The 21959-nt window shown below is 36.7% G+C and overlaps 1 pseudogene; it reads left to right on the forward strand.

The window, feature by feature from the left end:
• The first annotated feature begins 8023 nt into the window (after positions 1–8023).
• Positions 8024–21849, forward strand: LOC107809855 (sesquiterpene synthase 14b-like; annotated as a pseudogene).
• The last annotated feature ends 110 nt before the right edge of the window (positions 21850–21959 follow it).

Here is a 21959-nt window from a genome sequence, read left to right on the forward strand (position 1 = left end):
TCCTTATGGCTTACAACCCATTAAGCGAACACCTAGGTGACGGTCATAGCCCTAGGCCTTTTTATCATTTGAAAAACAAACAAAAATAATTTCCTAGTTTCAATTCTTAGTTGTTATTATTATTTTAAAATAGACTTAGATCAAATCAAGTTTTTGAAAGTGCAATTTGAGATAATTCAAGCTCATTCACTATAGTATATACTCCTAAATCCCATTCAAAGCTCCCTGTGAAACATCGACCCTGACTCCTTGTTGGGTACTACTATTGCATCGACTGTTTCATAACCTCAAATAGATGTGTAATTTAGACGAGATCACGGACCGAACTCCTCGTTAACAAATAGATATATCTATGGTTCATGTCGTTCGTCCCTCGACAACGCACAATTTATATTTATATGTTGGATCGGGCCGTACAACCTCGGCATAACTCGTGCGCAAAATTCATGAAGTCCAATTATATTCTATATTGTTTCATTGGCTTGAAATATTTAATCTGTTAAATGATGAGAATTAATTTGATATTTACTACCAGTGAAAGAATTGTTTATTTATTTCTTGTTCTTGAGCTTTCGGCTATTTTTACATAATCCATGCTTAACTATAACATCGGTATTTTATTGTTAGCCTATAGTAAGTGTCGGAGTCGACCCCTCGTCACTACTTCTTCGAGGTTAGACTGGATTACTGGGTATGCATTGATTTATGTACTCATACTACACTTGCTGCATATTTTGTGCAGGCACATATATGTCCAGTGGTCATGTGGGCGCAGAGGTGCGGTTATTTCTCGTGTTACGAGTCCGCAACACTCGAAGTCTCCCTCAGAGTTATTTATATTTTTTCTGTCTAATTTATATTCTAGACAGATGTATTTTATCATATTTCCTAGTTAATGCTCATCACTTGTGACACCGGGTTTTGGGAGTTTCTACAGGTTATCAACATTGTAGTTCGTGTAAATATCATCATTCATTCTGTAAATTCCAGTTTTATACTATATAATTAATTAAAATCATGATTTCAAATTATTAAAAGGAATAAGTAAGTTGACAGAACACCGTTGGCTTGCCTGGCGGCGGTATTAGGCGCCATCACGACCTTTAGCGGATTTCGGGTCGTGACAGCTTGATATCAGAGCATTAGGTTCACTTAGGTCTCACGAGTCATGTACAAGTCTAGTAGAGTCTTGCGGATCGGTATAGAGATATTTGTACTTATCTTCTAGAGGCTACAAGCTATTAGGAGCACTTCCCTTCTTGATTCCTCCTTGTGCGATTTGATCCCTTCGAGGCCTATGCCTTTATTTCCTTCCTATTCATTCTCATACGGTGTTGAGCACTCGTGTCAATTGGGCATCGAGGAGTTGCAGTGGTACTATCGACGTGGAGCAGGATGTTTCTCCCTACGCATCCGAGCAAGTAATTATCGTCTTCTTGCGGAAGGATGTTTTACCATTTCAGCTCAGTAGCAGTATTTTTGATAGGATCGAGGCTACGCGGAGATCGCTGTAATATTCAGATGTTGTATCGTACAATATTGGTGTAATGGTGGGGTGTTTGTTTATGTGTCGAGGCAGTTAATGACTTTAAAGGAGGATTTCTCAGCACTTGATTTGAAGGTTCAGCATTTATTTAATGCAAAGTAAAGGCAATCGGGCTATGAATGTTCAGGTTTGGGTTGGTGGAGTAATGAGACTTGATATTTTCAAGCGTGGCGGAATTTTCATCTGCTATGTAGTGTCGTTGTCCTTGTTGATTGTATTAAGTTCGCCGGTGTTATGGTCGTCTTCAATTCGCCTTTGGGGCAGAGTATTGTGAAAGGACACCAGTAAAACAGTCTTCTGAGAATAGCGGTGTGCAGCGGTTCAGAATCGAATCGGTGTTTCTAATATTGATGGCTCGAGAAGGATGATCTTCTAGGAGGCTGAGAGTTGATAACAAATCACTGGTTCCGTTGCTACAGGTATGGATTTGAGTTGAGGCAACATTTGGGTGGCGAAGAATGAGGAAGGGCATGGAGGGAGGTGTCTCGCGATGGTTGAATTACTAATAGGTCAAGTATGAAAATCATAGGTCGAGAAGTTACTTAAAGAAGATGGTTTAGCCAAAGTGGGAGTGACAGAGTCTACGTTAGGATAGCCATATGACTTGAGAAAAGTTTGGAGTGACTTGGGATTCATGGTGGACAGTGACTAGGTCTACAGACTTAATTCGGAATGTTGGCTACTATACTGAGGAAGATTGGATACGACAGAGAGGAGTTTGCTTGATACGAAGGGGAATTCAACATGACTTCGGATTGGAATATATTGTCGCACCTTGGGTTGATGTCAATGGGGAGTGGACGGACTTGTACAGCTGGTGAACGAGCACAGGCTCAGGAGGGTTTACTGATGTCGTAGTAATGGCATCCAGTGAAGCATCGTTGGAAGATGTCAGCATGGAATTTCCATAGGTAGGTTATCTCCTATGATTAGGTTAGCGGTTGTGTGGTGTTGATGAAGCTTCTACTAAGGATTCTATTGGATATCCGATAAGAGGTCGAATGTGAATGTGGCTAGTAATTCAGAATATTTATAAAATGTTTAACAGAAATATTTCGAGAGGCTTGGAGAGTTGATCGTGCGAGATCATGGTAATTGGGAAAGAGGAATCTTGGTGGGTTCTAGGGTTAAGAAATTGTATCTTCAAGCTAAGAGGGGGAGACCCACCGTCTACAGTTGGATTGTGTGGTCATCTGCTTGTGCGGTTTCTAGTCAATGATGTATTGTTGGGCCATTATGACTAAGGAAAGAAAAACATCACTGGTAATTCGAGCAAATAATTTGAGAAATGTGTACTATATTTGGGCCTTATTGATTCATGTTCAAGTTTTGGGAAGACTCAGAGTTTATGCTTTGTGTGGATGTGATGTACAAGGAAAGGAATTTAGCCGGTTGCTCCTTTGAGAGGGTCTTCATGTGCTAGCAGGGTCTTGGAGTTTGATGATATTTGGGAATGATTTAGAGTGGGTAACTCTCAATAACAGTCCTAGTGAGTTTAAAATTTAAGTGTGGTGCCTAAAGACTTCGAGTCTGTGGTATGGATAAATATCGAGCTTTTGCAGTGGATTATGAAAATGGGGCTTGGAGTGTTCTATGTTATCTTCGGTCTATGGTGTAGCATTTGACTAATGGAAGAAAATAACTTCGGATTCATAGAGGAATTTTCAGAATGGGTGTACCAGTTGAAGATGTGAATGCGCGCACAAGGAAGTTATGAGATGGTTCGTGGGTTTTGAGACAATGTGGTCTCGTGAAGTGGGGTCACTCGGGATAAGAGTAGATAGAGTTTGTTATATTTTGAACAGAGCTATTGCTATTTCTAAGGAAAGTCCAGGGTAAATTAGAAGAAGTTGGTTCAGTTAGCAATAGTTGAATCAACATGATTGTGGTAGTGATCAATTCTTTCAGCGTGTTAAGTTATATATGTGATTTGTAGCGGCATGTGCGAGGCTTGACGGCCGCCGTAATTTGATCTATTTGGAGGTATTCGATTATAATGACCTATTATGTGTAGATGGATCCAAGAAGAGTTATGGTGGTTTAGACCACTACTTGAGGTTTGTATTTTTCTGCGGTTTGAGAATTCAGTTGCGTTGGTTCTTCTGAAATGAGTTGAGTGAGGATTTTTCTAGACAAGGAAGTGCTTATTTTACTAGTAGTTCCGGAGTTATGATCAGTTATGGTAATCTAGTATAGCAGCATGATAGGTGCAATGAGCGGCATGGGAACTGGGAATTTAAGGTCGAGATTATGGTTCAGTGTTGATGGAATGCTACTAGCTCGGATGAGCAGGAGTTAATTTAGATGTTCAGAGTAAGATGACATTTTCTCTACTCTCACCTGAGGATGGTGTCCTGTGGAAGAGGCTTTGTGTATTGACTTGCGGATTTTGATTCACTTTACAGAATTAGAACGGTTGGTGGTATGGATGTGCGAATTTGCTACCTAAGCGGAATGGTCGTGGGAGTGTGCCCCACTGGGAGATTTTTATAAGTGTGGTATATCAGTCACTTGATTGTTAAAGATTGAAACCAAATATGGAGGTTAAGGTAATATCGCAAGTGCGAGTGTTTATGCTTGAGAGGCATTCTATTCACTTGGATTGTGGATCGTGTGAGTTTGTTCCGGATTTGACGGTTGTTCTTATATGTCATGAATAGGTCATTGTGAGTCCTTGAGAGGTTATTTGCCCAAGCATGGTATGATCAGAATCGACTTGAGGTCCATTGATGGGTCCAAATGTGGATGTGTACTCTACACCATACTGGGTGTGTTCATTCGGCATAGCATTCCTTATGGGGGAGTATTCGTGCATTGGATGTTATTTTCGCCGTCAGCTATTTCATGTGATACTCTATTGTGCCATGTAGGTTGTGAGATGGCTTGATTATTCGCACATGAGTTGAGGTCCTGCGTAGCGGTGGTGTTATGTGAGCAGGATGGCTCTCGAGATACAGATCATATGTCGCACCTTAGTTGTGCTTGAGTTTCATAGCTTATGGCGCTACCCGTCTTCCCAGGATTTGTATTATGCACTTGGCGTGCTTATGGTTGAAATTCGGGCATTTTGTGAGTATAAGCGTTACGACTCGATGTGTGTTTTCTTTAGATTATTATGTGTAGATCGGGCGGGTGGCACGCTGCCACGGGTATGTTGTTTGGATCGGATGCTACCACAAGTATCATGGTTGGATTGGGTTGCACGCCGCAACGGTGTCATGTGTGGATCGGGTTGCACGCCGCAATAGTGGGATGTGGAGTACGATTCCCTATATTTATTCTTGTGTGTTTTGTCCTTCATTTTCTAAGGAAGGTTCATTACATCTTTTCAGTTGTTTAATTAGTTACGTAGGTTGAGTAGTTCCTTCCAGGGTTCGTTTTCCTTAATACTGGGGTTGTAGTCAAAGCTGTCTTGAGCTTCTGAAAGCTCTCTGCACACTCATCCGACCACCTGAATGGAGCACCCTTTTGGGTAAATTTAGTCAAAAGCGATGCAATAGATGAGAAACCCTCCACAAAGCGACGATAATAACCGGCCAAGCCGAGAAAACTCTTAATCTCAGTAGCTGAAGATGGCTTGGGCCAACTCTGAATTGTCTCTATCTTCTGCATATCCACCTTAATTCCTTCACTAGACACTATGTGTCCATAGAATGACACCAAACTAAGCCAGAACTCACACTTCGAGAATTTGGCATATAGTCTCTCCTCTCTCAGCCTCTGTAATACAATACCCAAGTGTTGTGCATGCTCCTCCTGGCTACGTGAGTACACCAAGATATCATCAATAAATACTACGACAAATGAATCAAGATATGATTGGAATACACTATTCATCAAGTGCATAAATGTTGTTGGAGCGTTGGTCAACCCAAAAGACATCACGAGAAATTCAAAGTGACCATAATGAGTCCTCAATTTCGTCTTTAGAATATCTGAATCCCGAATTTTCAACTGGTGATACCCGGATCTCAAATTAATTTTGGAGAATACCCTCGCTCCCTGGAGCTGGTCAAATAAATCATCAATATGCGGCAAAGGATATTTGTTCTTGATTGTAACTTTCTTTTAACTTCTTGTAGTCGATGCACATCCGTATAGTACCGTCTTTCTTTTTAACAAACAGAACTGGTGCACCCCAAGGCGACACACTAGGCCTAATAAACCCTTTTATCAAGAAGTTCTTGAAGTTGCTCTTTCAATTCTTTCAACTCAGCTGGTGCCATACGATACGGAGGAATAGAAATGGGTTGTGTGCCCGACACCAAGTCAATACCAAAATCAATATCCCTGTCGGGTGACATACCCGGTAGGTCTGCAGGAAATACATCCGAAAAATCTCACACTACCGGTACTGAATCAATAGTCGGAGTATGTGCATCAACATCTCTCACAAAGGCCGAATATGACAAACATCCCTTCGCAACCATATGTTGGGCCTTCAAATAAGAAATTACCATGCTGGGAACATAATCTAGAGAACCCCTCCATTCGACCTTCGGCAACCCGGACATCGCCAACGTCACGATTTTTGCGTGACAGTCCAAAATAACATAACATGGAGACAACCAATCTATACCCAATATTACATCGAAATCAATCATACTGAGCAATAAGAGATTAACTCTAGTCTTCAGTCCCCTAATAATCACCACACACGACCGATACATATGGTCCACAATAATAGTATCACCCACCGGCGTAGATACACGAACATGTGAAACTAAGGACTCACGGGGCATATCCAGATAATGAGCAAAATACGATGATACATATGAATAAGTGGAACCAGGGTCAAATAATATAGAAGCTTCCCTGTGGCATACTGAGACAATACATGTGATCACTGCATCTGAAGCAACGGCATCTGGCCTGAGAGGAAAAGCATAGAATAGGGTCAGACCGCCACCTGATCATCCTTCCCCTCTTGGGCGACCCCTAGATGACTGACCCCCACCCCAAGCTGGCTGGATGGGTATCGAAGTAAATGGTGTTGAAGTCGTAGTCTGATTCCTCTATTGCACTAGACCTCCCGGGCGATGAGGACACTGCCTCCACATATGCCCAAACTCCCCGTAATCAAAGCAACTCCCCGGTACTGGTGGTGGTGAGGACTGAATCGGGCCCTAAGAACCGGAATAACCGCTAGAAGCACCCGGTGCAAATGAACCCCGAACTGAAGGAGCGCAGGTCGAACTGTGGGCTAGAAGGGCACTGAGAGATGACTGACCCTGATAAGAACTGTATGAACCATGGCTGGATGATGCACCACGGTGTACTGGACAACCCGTCTGAGAGTGTTTGTAAGGACGACCCCTGCCGTGGTAAAACTGACCCCCTGAAGGAATACCGCTGAAACCATTCGATCCATGAGGCTTCTTGGTCTACCTCTCTCCTCGCTCCTGGTTACGGACCATCTCTATCTGCCGAGCAATGTCAACTACCTCATCAAAAGTAGCACAAGACACCCTTTCCCGAGTCATAAGTAATCGCAGCTGATGTGTGAGGCCATCAATGAACCTCCTAATCCTCTCTCTATCAGTGGGAACCAACCAAACTGCATGACGAGACAACTCAGAAAACCTCATCGCGTACTGGGTCAAAGACATGCCATCCTGCCGAAGATGCTCAAACTGTCTACGCAGCTCCTCCCTATGAGGATGCGGCACGAACTTCTCCAAAAAGATAGCAGATAGGGGAAATCATAACCCTAGACTTCTTCAAATCTTGTCTACAATATTTGCCTTGTTAGTTATAAATTACTACATTTTTAATTACTTTGATCTTAGTTAGTAAACTCTCAAATTGTTATATAATATTTCTGAAGGTTGATTACTTGAATTCGTGCAAAACTATTAGTTGTAATTAACACGTTATTTCTCTGTGGGATTCGACTCCGAACTTGTAAACCGAATTATATTTGCAACGACCGCTTAGTCCTTTTTATAAGGCATAGTTGGGCGTGATCACTAGGCAATCCACAGTCTATGCAATTTGTTTGGCGGATCTAATAAATTATATATCATCTAATTGTCGATTGCAATAAATGTTAAGGCACGATAAAAGTTTACAAAATTTGTCTGGATTTTGATTGCACAAGAAATATGACATTTTATCTGATTGAATTTTGACTTGTCAAAGCCGAATTTGAGCTTCATACATCTTTGCATAACCTCCTATTTGAGCACATGAAAAATGGAAAATTCACTTCACTCATCTCAATTTGCACTATAAATACTTCCACCATACAAGCAATAAATCTCACAAGTTTAATTATACAATTTCCAGAAAACCCATTAGAGAGTGAAACAAACAATGGTTACTTCTTCTATCAGCTGTTGTCACTTGGGAAATATTCAATCAATGGTTTGGGGTTGTTCTCATAATTTTCTCCCCAAAAAGAACTCAAAACTCACAGTAAAACATAGATCATATGCCAGTTCTATAGGAAGAGAGAAAAATATGAGTCATTTGAAAATGAGTGCAGCATTGGTTGATAATACTCTCAGCAGTAGTAGTAGTACTACTACTAGTACTGAACGTCCTTTGGCAAATTTCCACTCAACTGTCTGGGGAGAATATTTCCTCTCCTACACTCATCAACTCACAGTATGACATTATGTGAAACTATAATATTATGGGAAATTTTATGTTGAGGTTATTAATTTTTGAATCTTTCCAACCAACGAATCCTTTAACATAATGAATATAGTCAAATCTCACTATAACAACCGGATTGTTTTGACTGTTATAGCAAAGTGTTGTTATAGAAAAATATATATTATAACATAGTATGAAAATTGGTTCCATAAAAAACTTGACTTTTATAGAGAATGACTGTTATATAGCGATTGTTGTTATAAAGAGGTCTGACTGTATTTTTACAAGAGAAAAAAATAAAGCTTTAACTTTTGGTGCATGAAATTAGTAGCCAAGAAAAAGTTGAATTTGAAGGGTTGAAAGAAAAAGTCAGGCAAATGCTAGTTGAAACACCTGATAATAGTACACAAAAACTTGAATTGATTGATACAATCCAACGATTGGGAGTTGCATATCATTTTGAAAATGAGATTCAAGGAAACTCTTACCAAAGATGTACAAGGATTATTAAGTTTATATGAAGCAGCACATTTAAGAGTACATGGGGAAGAAATTTTAGAACAAGCTCTGAGTTTTACACTCACTAATGTGGAGGCAATGGGCCCTAATAGATGCATAGTGTATGAGCATCTATTAGATTATACAAAACTCCAAATACTGTCTGAAATAAAATAGACAGAATGTAAATATAAGAAGAGACACTAGTAGCTGCAAAATATTCATGAAATCTTTTTTTGTTTCGAAAATTCAAATATATACCACTCAAGTTTCAGTTACTTTCATCCGGGAGCGAAGCTAATGTTTAGGCTACCGGATGAAAATATATACTTAAAAGAACTAGAATCTCGAAACCATAACAAAGATGAAAATATACGAGATTATTTCATTACACATTGTTCAATTTAATAAGCTAACTTCCTCTTTTACATCACATGCTAAATTTACTTCACTCATCTCAATTGCACTATAAATACTTCACCATATAAGCATCAAAATTTCATAAGTTTAACTGTAGAAGAGCCAAAAAAACCCATTTTTGAGAGAGAGAGAGAGAGTTAGAGGCCTTTGGAGGCAAAATAAGTTAATTATATTTTACAATCAACTTCTTCTAATATTTTCTTCCTAATTGATAATATAACCAATTTATTTAATTATTCTTGAAGTATTATTAATCTGATTTAAACTTTTATTAATTTCACTTTCGAAAAATATCTTTCTGTTTGAAAACAAATGTCTTTATTTTTCTATGAGCAATATTATATAGGCATGTGAAAGAAGAATCAAATTTTATTTCATTGAATATATCTATTAGAGTGTTATCTTCTACCTATATAAATTTTCTTAGTATTTTTGTTACAAAGTAAGTGCAAAAATCAATATGTAGCTAATTAGCTCAAAGTATGTACATAAGCTGATGTAAGGTGAAAATTAATCCAAGTTGAAGAGAATAAAAGGAACGAAGGAGGAAGTCATTTAAGTTATAGCAAATGGCTGATCAAAAGATTTACTTACCATTATAAAAATTATAGGAGTAATTATTTAAAATATACTTATTATATATGTAATATCATAATATTTGGGGCCCTATATTTTTTGGGGCGTAAAGCCTTGGGTTTAGCTACCTTGGGGTTGGGCCACCCCCTATATTTTTTGGGGCATATTTCAGATTATAAGTTTCAAAAGTTATCATTTCTTTATTAAATTTTGTGTCAAGTCAAACTATGACAAACAAAGCAAAACAGAGGAAGTATATGTATTATTTTATGCTGAATTTTTTTTAATGTAACGAATATTTTTTATAGGAGCGTGCAAAATATAATGATCCAAAGTTAAATATAATCACATAATAACGCTTAATTTTTATTTGGTGCATGCAGGAAATTACTGGCAAGAAAGAGTTGAACTTGAAGAGCTGAAAGAAAAAGTCAGGCAAATGCTAGTGGAAATACCTGATAATAGTACACAAAAACTTAAATTGATTGATACATTTCAACGATTGGGAGTGGCATATCATTTCAAAAATGAGATTAAAACATCCATTCAGATTATCTTTAATGCCTCCCAACAAAGTGAAAATGAAGATGACAACCTTTACGTTGTTGCTCTTCGTTTTCAGACAACAAAGGCATTACATGTCTTTTGTTAAGTAACATTCTACCTCCGCCTCTGTTACGATTTTTTAACTAGTTAAATATCTCTCTGATATTAATTACTATGATATTAAATCAGATGTGTTCAAGAAATTCATTGACAAAGATGGAAAGTTCAAGGAAACTCTTACCAATATACTGTTACGATCTCAAATTCCCTCCGTAGGATGTCGTGATGACACCTAGTCTCTAAGACTAGGTAAGCCTATCAATACGGAATAATGATAAATATCTGAAATAAATAAACTACAATTCAAACAATTTCAACTCCCAAAATTCGGTAGAAATAAATCACAAGCTTCTAAGAATTTATTCTCAATGTCTCTATATGTCAAGGTCTAAATAAATTTTAAGGAAGCAACATAAAATGATAGAAGGGGACTCCGGAGTCTGCGGACGCTGGTAGATATACCTTGAAGTCTTCGTGCGCAGGTAACTCACTGACGTTTAGGCTGGTAAAATATACCTGGATCTGCAAAAAAAAATGTGCAGAAGTGTAGTATGAGTACACCACAGCGGTACCCAGTAAGTGCCAAGCCTAACCTCGGTAGAGTAGTGACGAGGTCAGGTGAGACCCTACTGGAATATAAAAATGGCATGGTAAAATATTTATCAATGTAGTAAAATAAAATGACATTGGAAATGAATCAAATAGTATGTCACATTTAATAACACCAAATAATTGCAAAAATATCTCGTGAAATCAAAACAGAATTTTCTTCAACTTTATGAAAATCACAACAATTAATCGAAAGCAACTATGGCCGTAAATCAATATCAACAAGGGCACTACCGAGGTACCGCCTCGTAGTCCCAAATTATAAATAATTTCACAATATCTCATTTTCTTATACCACCGCGGAAGCCTTCACAATTTATTTAAAGAAAATATTTTTCCCGAAATAGCATCCCGCGTTTTAGCCACCCTTATCACACCGCATGACTTCTAGTAGTCACCCCTACTAGCCACGCGTATCAAGCCACCCTTATCTCACCGCATGCGTTTCAACACCCAGACCTTATACCACCGCATGCGTATCAATATCACAATATATCACAATTTGCACCTCAAGTGCTCAAATAATTTAACTTGCCAAAATAATTTAATAACAATATTTTTTCACAATAAAGAGCTCACGGCTTATGCAAAATAAATCGTCAATAATAGTTTTTCACAATAAAGAGCTCACTGCTCCATCACAATCAGTACGAAAATCTTACAAAAATATTCAGGAGTAAATAATTCAGGAAAATAATATTTCAAAATCTTTAATACGTTGCTTCAATATCAAGTTTTAAAATGCCGAATATTTCAAATTAATAATATTTAATTTAAAGAAAATCAACCTTCAAATAATGCACAGAATAAAAGAAATCAAGTTCCAACTAAACAGATAATACAATTAGCAGGAGAAGGTCAAACAAATTTAAAATATAAATATTTAATCAATGATGAAGAATATAACAAGATTGAATATTTTAATAAATGCGCAACAATGATCTACACAATTTAAAAATATAATCCTTCACATTTAGCCCGTGTACACACTCGTCACCTCGTGCACACGATTTTTAACACATTTCAATAATCACATCAATACCAATCCTAGGAGAAATTTCCTCCATACAAGGTTAGACAAGTCACTTACCTCACTTGCTCCAATTTAACCAAGTATAATGCTTTTTCTTCGATTTTTCCGACTCCGATCAACTCGTATCTAGTCATAATTAATTCGATACAGTCAACAAATTTATAGGAATCAATTTCATAAGAAAATATTACACTTTTCAATAAAATCCGAAATTAGTTCAAAAATTGCCCTTGGGGCCCACGTCTCGGAATCCGGCGAATCTTCAAAATCCGACAACCCATTCAATTACGAGTCCAACCATACCAGTTTCACTCAAATCGAATTCCGGATCGACACCGAAATCTCAAAAATTCATTTCTATGAGATTTCTAAAATTTTCTAAAATTTGTACCTCAAATCACTAATTAAATGGTGAAAACAATGATGTATTCGTGTATATTGACCAAATCCGAGTTAGAATCACTTACCCAAATATTTTTTCTTGAAGATATATCAAAAATCGCCTCTGCTCAAGCTCCAAGTTGTAAAAAATGACGAATGGGACGAAGCCCCCCCGATTTTATATCTTACAGATCTTACCAGGGTGACCTCGATCATGGGGTCCGATCCTGGACCTCGATAATAGGAGTCCGAACATGGGGAGTCCGATTAAGGGGAGTCCGATCATGGGGCCGATCATAGTCCTCGATCATGGTCCTCGGTCATGGCCTTCGATCATTGCTTCGATCATGGCCCTCGACCCTGGGGATCGATCACAACCATCAATCCTGGCTATCGATCATGGCTTCGATCTTTATGGCCTTCAATCACTGGCCTTGGTCATAGCCCTCGATCCTGGGCCTTCGATTAGTGGCCTTCGATAACTGGCCTTCGAGCTTGCCTTCGATCATGGATCTCGAGCCTGCCTTCGATCCTCGGCTCGATTTCTGGGGGTTCGATTGCACAACAGAAGAGAATTTGCAGCAGCCTTTGCAGCAGCTGTTTAAGTCCCATTTTTGATCCGTTAACCATCCGAAACTCACCCGAGATCCTCGGGACCTGAACCCAATACACCAACAAGTCCTAAAACATCATACGAACTTATTTGAAACCTCAAATCACATCAAACAACGCTAAAATCACGAATCACACATAGATTCAAGCCTACTGAACTTTGAAACTTTTAATTTTTACAAACAACACCGGAACCTATCAAATCAAGTCCGATTGACTTCAAATTTTGTACGCAAGTCATAAATGACGTAACAGAGCTATAAAAAATTTCAGAATCGGATTTTGACCCCGATATCAAGAAGTCAACCCCTCAGTCAAACTTCCCAAAAATTTAACTTTCGGCATTCCAAGCCTAATTCTACTACGGACTTTCAAATAAAATTCCGATCACGCTCCTAAGTCCAAAATAATCATACGGAGCTGTTGGAATCATCAAAATTCTATTCCGGGGTCATTTGTACATATTTCGATATCCGGTCACTATTTGAACTTAAACTTTATATTTTTTATCAAAATTCCATATCTAGGGCTAGGGACATCGGAATTTGATTCCGGGTATACGTCCATATCCCAATTCACGACACGGACCTACCAGAACTGTCAAAACACTTATCCGAGTCTGTTTGCTCAAAATGTTGACCAAAGTCAACTCAGTAGAGTTTTAAACCTCTAATTCACATTTTAATCCATTTTTTACCTGAAAACTTTTTGAAAAATTTTACGGACTGCGCACGCAAGTCGAAAAATGATAAATAGTGCTTTTCGAGATCTTAGAACACAAAATTAATTATTAAATTTAAAGATGACATTTTGGATCATCACATATACTCTCACAATTTGACAAATCAGGTATACTACCGGTAAAAGAATTAGCATGTAACGAAACTTGAGACAATTGTGTCATATTTTCAATCACATTAATAGTACCTGATAACCCTTTAAGCTGATTATTCAACCAAAGATTCCTAATTTCAGAACCCCTAAAAGAAGCAGGCAAAGAACCAGTAAGATTTTTATAAGACAACCTCAAGTTCATTAAATTAGGAAAAGAATAAAAAAAATCAGGAATAACACCAATAATACTAGCATTACTAGCATAAAAAGACCCCAAATTTGTACTTTCAGTTAAGTACATAGGAATTTGCCAAGGAGAAAGCTTCCCATTTTCACCAATACTTAAAGTTATTAAATTTGGAACCCCCAAAAGGAAATCTTGAGGAATAGAAGTGAATTGGTTATTGTCCAAGAAAATTTCAGCTAAGTTTGACATGTTTGAAAAAGAAGGTATAGGACCAGAAAGCTTGTTGTTTTGAACAGAAAGTGTTTTAAGATTGGAAAGTTGGTTAAGTTCAGGAGGTAAAGAACCAGAAACTGATTGAGAATCAAGATTAATGGAAGTTACAGTAGTAGAAGATTTGTCACAGTTGACATTTTTCCAAGTACAGAAAGGCTGAGAAGTTGACCAACCAGAAGGTGGTGGAGAAAGAGATGTAAGAAGTTTTGACATAACAGAAGCATCATCTGAGAAAGTGAAGGTAAGGGAAGTTAAGAGTAGGAGGAGGTGGAGAAAGAGGTAGTTGATGGTAGGCTATAATCTCATTTTTTAGTCGATTATTACATTTCAATTTACTGCACTTTAGTTGAGTTTGAGCTTTAATCGCTAGTATTTTGCACTAATTATGTGTTTTATGCCTTGTAGGAGTGATTTCGAGCTAAATGTTATGGAATGAATTTAAGTGATTTGGAGCTTTGAAATCTGAGTAAAAGCCCAAGGAATTAAGCCGGGATCGTGTTCGGGGATCAACAGATGATAGTTAAGAACGAACGAAGAATCGAGCAGTCATCTTGCGCAGTATCCAATAAAATACACATAACATTTCTCTCAGAGATTTGTTTTGGCTCCACAATATATCATTGGAAAGCTATTTAAAAGGGCTACAACTTTTATGTTTTACGTTTATTCACATTCCTAATAGAACAGGGTGAAAAGTGTACGGTAAGTGTGCGACCGCGCATATAGAGCAAAACAGTGTGAAAAGTATGCGGCCAAGTGCGCGAGCACACTTCCAGGTGCGCGGCCGCGCACGTTCTATCCGAAAAAAGTGTCCTTTTTTGCGTAGGAGAAGGAGTTTTCGTTTGGGCCCGACCCTACTTGGTATATATACATGGAAAAACAGTATTTTGAAGATTTTTGACACATCTAAGACTTAAGGAGGCTAAGGAGAAGTTGGAGAAGGAAGAGCACACGGAATCCATCATTCAATCCCAACTCAAGACAAGGGTTTAGATTGTTTTATATTTTTATTTACTTTAAAATTAATTGTGATGAATTACTCCATGTTTATGGAGTAATTCTTCCTTAGGGATTGATGGATTTTGTGTTTTGAGAATTATTTGTGGATATTAACTCTAGTTTTATGTATTGAATCATTTTGGGTATTTTTATTGTTGCATATATATTCAAATATTTATGTAATCGAAAGAGGCATAATTTATGATATTTTGCATTATCTTGTTGGTTGAATTCATTGATTCCTCTTAGTAATCGAAAGAGGTTGGTTGAATTATTGTTTAGACCTAGTTAGGAGAATAATTGAAAGAGATTCTCCTAAAGATTAACCCACTACGAATTCTTGCATATCTTCACTGAGCTTAACTTAGTTTATATTGTGAGGTTGAGATTTAATCGAGAGAGGAGTTTCTACTGAACGTTCGAACTAATAATAGAGTGAATTCGAGAGACTCACTTGAACCATAGAGTGAAGTAACTAGAGTTAATTCTCAAACAAGTATCTTGTACCTATCCAATCAACCCCTATTTTCTCCCACTGATATTCTCTTTGCTTACTCTTGTTGCAATTGTCATTAGCCAATAGTTTAGACTTTTAGTAAATTTTAGTTTTTAATTCACACAAATTTAAATTGTTGATCATCTTGGATAGCAATTAAAACTAGAAGCTACGAAAATACTGTTTAATTCGAGAGACTCACTTGAACCATAGAGTGAAGTAACTAGAGTTAATTCTCAAACAAGTATCTTGTACCTATCTAATTAACCCCTATTTTCTCCCACTGATATCCTCTTTGCTTACTCTTGTTTAATTGTCATTAGCCAATAGTTTAGACTTTTAGTAAATTTTAGTTTTTAATTCACACAACTTTAAATTGTTGATCATTTTGGATAGCAATTAAAACTAGAAGCTACGAAAACACTGTTTAAATCCAATCCCTGTGGATACGATATTTTCTATACTATATTCGACTAGCGAACATAATTTTGTGTTGTGTTTTTAGCTCGTCAGTAGTGGTGGTGGAAAGCCATTGATGGTTAGGGGGTCGGGATGTTAGGGTGGTGGGTGTATAAATAGAGGAAGAATGGAGATGTGGGGTTGTGGGGGTGGGGGTGGGGTTTTTAATGTTGGTTAGGTGGTTTGTTACTTTAATAATGTGTTTGGTTTTTCGGTCAACAAGAAGGAAGATATGTTCGAGCATCAAGAAAATGCTTCTGTTAGGGTAGGCTGTCTAAGTTATACCTTTTTGAGTGCGAACCTTCACGAATCATGCGCGAATACGAAATAGAAGATACTTACATAAGGTTAGGTTGCCTATATTATACCGTTTTGGGTGCGATCCTTCCCCGAATTCTGCGTGAATACGGAAGAGAAGATGCTTGCATCAAGGTAGATTGCCTACGGTATACCAAGATGCTTGAGAGTTCATGAAAAGGACTTTCTGGTTTTTCATTTAAATATTTGGGTGAAGAGAGAAGACAGTTTGGGTGTTTGTTCTTTTGTCTTCTTTGAGTATTCAGTGTACCAATTAATTTGAATTGTCATCGTTAGTTTTAGCCTCTTTGTTAAGAGGGCTTTATTTTCAAATCTCGAATTTAGAAGCAAATTCAAGATTTTAATTCTATGAATACTTTATTTGAGTTCTAAGTTTATAGTTCAATAATTGTAGCAATTCCAGTGAGCTTTACACAAATAATCCAGGTCTAAGTTAAAATTATATGTTTAAATGAACAACACACATTTACAATGCTAGATCCGTTCATGTGTGAATTAGCCTCTCTATAGAAAGAACTTGGTTACTAGATTCAGACTAGAAACCTTTAGCTAAGTATAAAGAATGAGTTATCATTTCCTCATATCCTTCAAGAAAAGGAGAAAAAGATAGTGAGCATTAAATCCACGTTTATTATACAAGCGACTTTCATCAAAAATAGATTTTCATGAATAATAATTAAGACATATTAGGAAAAATAAGATAATTAAGACATTAAGACTTGATAATCACCCTTGGTGGTCGATTTGAGCGTTTGTAATTATTTGCAAACATTGTTCTTATAGTTTTATTTTGTTTCCTCTTTCGTTTTTATAAAGAATTTATACTAATGATCACAGCTTGAAAGGATTTATATATTTGTCATCAAGTGGCAGCTCAATTTCCTTTTTCCTCTTTCCTTACTAAGGGCACTATTTATAAAAAACATTCACTTGTTGAAAGGTCCCTTTTATCCTATTTTAACGAGAGAATTGAACTTCATATTGAAGTTTTGACTCTAGAATTAATTTAGTGAGTTTATTTATATACCTTGGGAAAAGGAGAAGACGACATGTATATACTAGTCCTATATACATGTTGTAGTTCACTTATAAATATCCATATCTAAACATGTTAAAGTAAAGGCCCGTTTAGCCATAAAAAAAATTATTTTTATCGAAATCAGTGCTTGGCCAAAAATTTTCAATCTTTACTTAAAGCTGGATTTTGAAATTTTTTTAAAAATTTTAAAAACTTCTAAAAGTTGTTTTTCAAAATTTTCACTTCAGAACACTCACAAAAATTCAAAAACAACCCAAAATTATATTCATATACAAACACAACTCTAATTTTCAAATACTATTTTCACTTGAAAAAAAAATACTTTTTTTTCGGAATTTTATAATTCTTTTGTCCAAACACCCACTAAGTTGAAAATTTATAATATTTTCCTCCACAACTCTTCTAATGCGTTCTTGATTTTTATTTTTTATTTTTTGGAAAAATCTTGCCCATTCAAGTAAGAAGAAATCTTTTAAAATAAACACACTGTTTGAGCAAAAACTATTTGATTCGACCGAACTCCTCTGGACATCTACCTCCGCCCGACCCTAACTATGAGCAAGCATAATTAGAGAGGGCAATTTGTACTAAAAATCACCACTTGTGGAAAAAGTCTAAACAGGAAAAAGGAAATGTGTGCTAGAACTATCAAAAAAATCTTCTATGCAACTCTTCATAAGTGAGTTAGAAGTAGATTTGCGATTCGACTAAAAACCCAAAAATAAGCTCCTAATCAGGTTCTGCGGTCGCATATGCAACCGCATAATGGTCGCATAATTGCTGACAAAAATGATCAAAAATCTGTTTGCGTATGCGGTCACTATGCGGTCCGCATAACTGTTATGCGGTCGCATAATGCACCGTATAACAGTTATGCGATCGCATAGTGGACCGCATAGCTGCTGCCAGAATGGCCCCTTTCCTGCTCACTTCTGCGGCCATTATGCGGTCCGCAGAGTGATTATGTGGTCGCATAATGGACCGCATAAACACACTTTTCCCGCAAAATTTTTTTTTTACTTTCCTGTGCATTGTTCAACCCACACGGGGAAGAATTTCTACAATCCTCACAGTGACCGGATTTTACTACAAAAAATAAAGCTTTAACTTTTGGTGCAGGAAATTAGTAGCCAAGAAAAAGTTGAATTTGAAGAGTTGAAAGAAAAAGTCAGGCAAATGCTAGTTGAAACACCAGATAATAGTACACAAAAACTTGAATTGATTGATACAATCCAACGATTGGGAGTTGCATATCATTTTGAAAATGAGATTCAAACATCCATTAAGAACATCTTTGATGTGTCCCAACAGAGTGAAAATGAAGATGACAACCTTTGTGTTGTTGCTCTTCGTTTTCGACTACTGAGACAACAAAGGCATTACATGTCTTCTGGTACGTAGCATTCTACCTCTGCTATGGTTTTTTAACTAGTTCAATATCTCTCTGATATTAATTACCATGATGTTAAATCAGATGTGTTCAAGAAATTCACTAACAAAGATGGAAAGTTCAAGGAAACTCTTACCAATACTTTTGTACTATAGGTGGTGGAAAGATCTGAATTTTACCTGATAATAGTACACAAAAACTTGAATTGATTGATACAATCCAACGATTGGGAGTTGCATATCATTTTGAAAATGAGATTCAAGGAAACTCTTACCAAAGATGTACAAGGATTATTAAGTTTATATGAAGCAGCACATTTAAGAGTACATGGAGAAGAAATTTTAGAACAAGCACTGAGTTTTACACTCACTAATTTGGAGTCAATGGGCCCTAAATTGAGCAATTCATCACTTAAGGCCCAAGTTAGTAATGCCCTAAGCTAGCCCATTCATACAAATCTACCAAGGATGACAGCAAGAAAATAATAGGTCAAAGTAACGATAACTGAAATATATATTTTTAGCTACTCTAAAAAATAATAACCATAAATTATATATTTTTTGTATACATGTTTGCAAAAAAAAATATACATATTATATTTATATTTTGACTAGCAAATAACAAATGCAATTAGTTTTGACTTACCAACTAATTTTATATTTTTCCCAATTGATAAACATGTCATGATCCAAAGCTTTTTGGGCCAAAATTGGTCGAATAAATGGTCATAACTTACCCCCCTCCCCCCCTCCCCCCCCAAAAAAAAAAAAACACACATCGAAACCGATCTCCTCCTTTCTATTTCTTTATTTTGAAAAAAAGAAACGTGAAAGCTAATGTACTTTTCTGGAAGTAGTAGCTTATGTTGATCTTCCAAATTTACATAATTCTCAATCTTCTAACTTGATTTTATATGTTTGATTTGTGTTATATTTTGGCTTGTCGATTAACATTATCTTACCCATTTTGATTCAGTAATTAATTGGGTCATTTGAGTTCAATCCATTGAATCAAGTCATATACTTCGAGTAATGCAATAGAAATATAACTAATTAACCAATACTTTTATACTATAGATGGTAGAAAGATCTGAATTTTACAGAGCAATTTCCATATGCAAGAGATAGATTGGTGAAGTGTTACTTTTATACCGTAGGAATCTACTTTGAGCCTCAATATAGTCGTGCGAGAGAAATGATGACAAAAGTACTAACCATATACACCGTTATTGATGACACTTATGATGCTTATGCAACTTATGATGAACTTGTTCCTTTTACCGATGCATTCGATAGATGCGGGTAAGTTTTTACCGTTTAAACATAATTGATCATTTAATTCTCTATTTGATGAGTAAGAAAATATTATATGTCAATTAAGTACACGTTACTTTCTTACGAGATGATTGGTATAAAAATTTAAAAATTAGCTTGTGACTTTGGTTCAAACCCTTAACGTGCAGATGTGACATTAGTGCCATCGGTTCAGTACCACCTAGTCTGAAACCTACTTATCAAGCCCTTGCAGACCTTTATACTCAAATAGAAGAAAAATTTATCAAAGAAGGTAAATTGGACCGTCTCTACTATGCAAAATATGAGGTAAGCTCCCTTAGCTTCATTTCTTTTGAATCAAACCTTACCATAACTTTCATTAATTAGTTTAATTAACTAAGTTATATGGAAGAAATGAAAAGACTAGAGAGGAAGGAAACATCCAAAATCTAAAAGAAGACATGATATATATACTTACGAAGAATTGTGCGACCTTCTCGTCTAAAAGCTTAAACTATACTTAGAGAAAATACATATTTTATTTAATTATATCTTTAACACGCCCTCTTACGTGCGAGCCTGATTCTTTATTATGTGACAAGCACGCGGAAATTATTCTCGATACGGATATAGGAGCTTTGTAATGTAGAGTTATATGATCGTCTCATCTAAAAGCTTAAGATGTTAGAGATAACACACTTTTAATTATTGACTTAATTATATCTTCAACGTTATATAGTTCTATATTTTTGTTTTATTCTCCTTTTAGATGAAAAAGTTGGCTAGAGCATTTTTCAAGGAAGCAGAATGGTTAAATGTTGGCTATATTCCAAAATGTGACGAGTATATGAAGAATGCAAATGTAACTACTACATGTATGATGGTTGCAACAACATCCTTGAGTTTTATGGAGGAATCTATAGCCAAAGAGACTTTTGAATGGATGATAAATGAGCATTTAATCCTTCGAGCTTCATCAGTAATCAACAGATTAAAAGGCGATTGTATTGGACATAATGTAAGTACTACACTATATTTAATTTTCAGTTCGCACCCTTTTCTCCGAAGGGGAACCTTGGCGTAACTGGTAAAGTTATTGTCATGTGACCAGGAGGTTACGTGTTTTGAGCCGTGGAAACAGCCTCTTGCATAAATGTAGGGTAAGGTTGCGTACAATAGACCCTTGTGGTCCGGCCCTTCCCCCGACCCCACACATAGCGGGAGCTTAGCATAGCGGGCTGTCCTCTTTTCGCATTTTTTTCCCATAAATAAATAAATTGTATGACCATCTCATCTAAGAGCCTAAGTCGTTGACTGAGTTACTTTTTCATTTATTTAAATTATATTCTCAACGTGCCCCTCACATATAATATTTGTATTGATTATTGAAATCTATTGACTGCAGTTGGAACAACATAGGAAGCATATAGCTTCATTCATAGAATGCTACATGAAAGAATTTGGAGGTTCAAAGCAAGATGCATATGCTGAGGCTCAGAAGAAAATCACTAATGCATGGAAAGACATGAACAAGGACTTCCTTTGTTCTACTCATGACAAAGTACCAACGTTTGTCCTCGAACTAGTTATAAATATTGCGCGCCTGGCATATATTTTCGAAGAAAATGATTTTGCAAGTGCCCAAAGCGAATTTAAAGACAAGATTATAGTGTTGTTTGTTGAACCTGTCAATGTTTGAGGATAATTTGGAGCATAATCTAGTTTGAGAACATAGGAATAACAGAAGTACTTCTATTACTGATTAATGGTGAAAAATGATGTATTGATTTGTATACTATTAATGTTTGA

The sequence above is a fragment of the Nicotiana tabacum genome, chromosome 14 (assembly GCF_000715075.1).
Source record: "Nicotiana tabacum cultivar K326 chromosome 14, ASM71507v2, whole genome shotgun sequence".
In the NCBI taxonomy this organism is placed as follows: Eukaryota; Viridiplantae; Streptophyta; class Magnoliopsida; order Solanales; family Solanaceae; genus Nicotiana; species Nicotiana tabacum.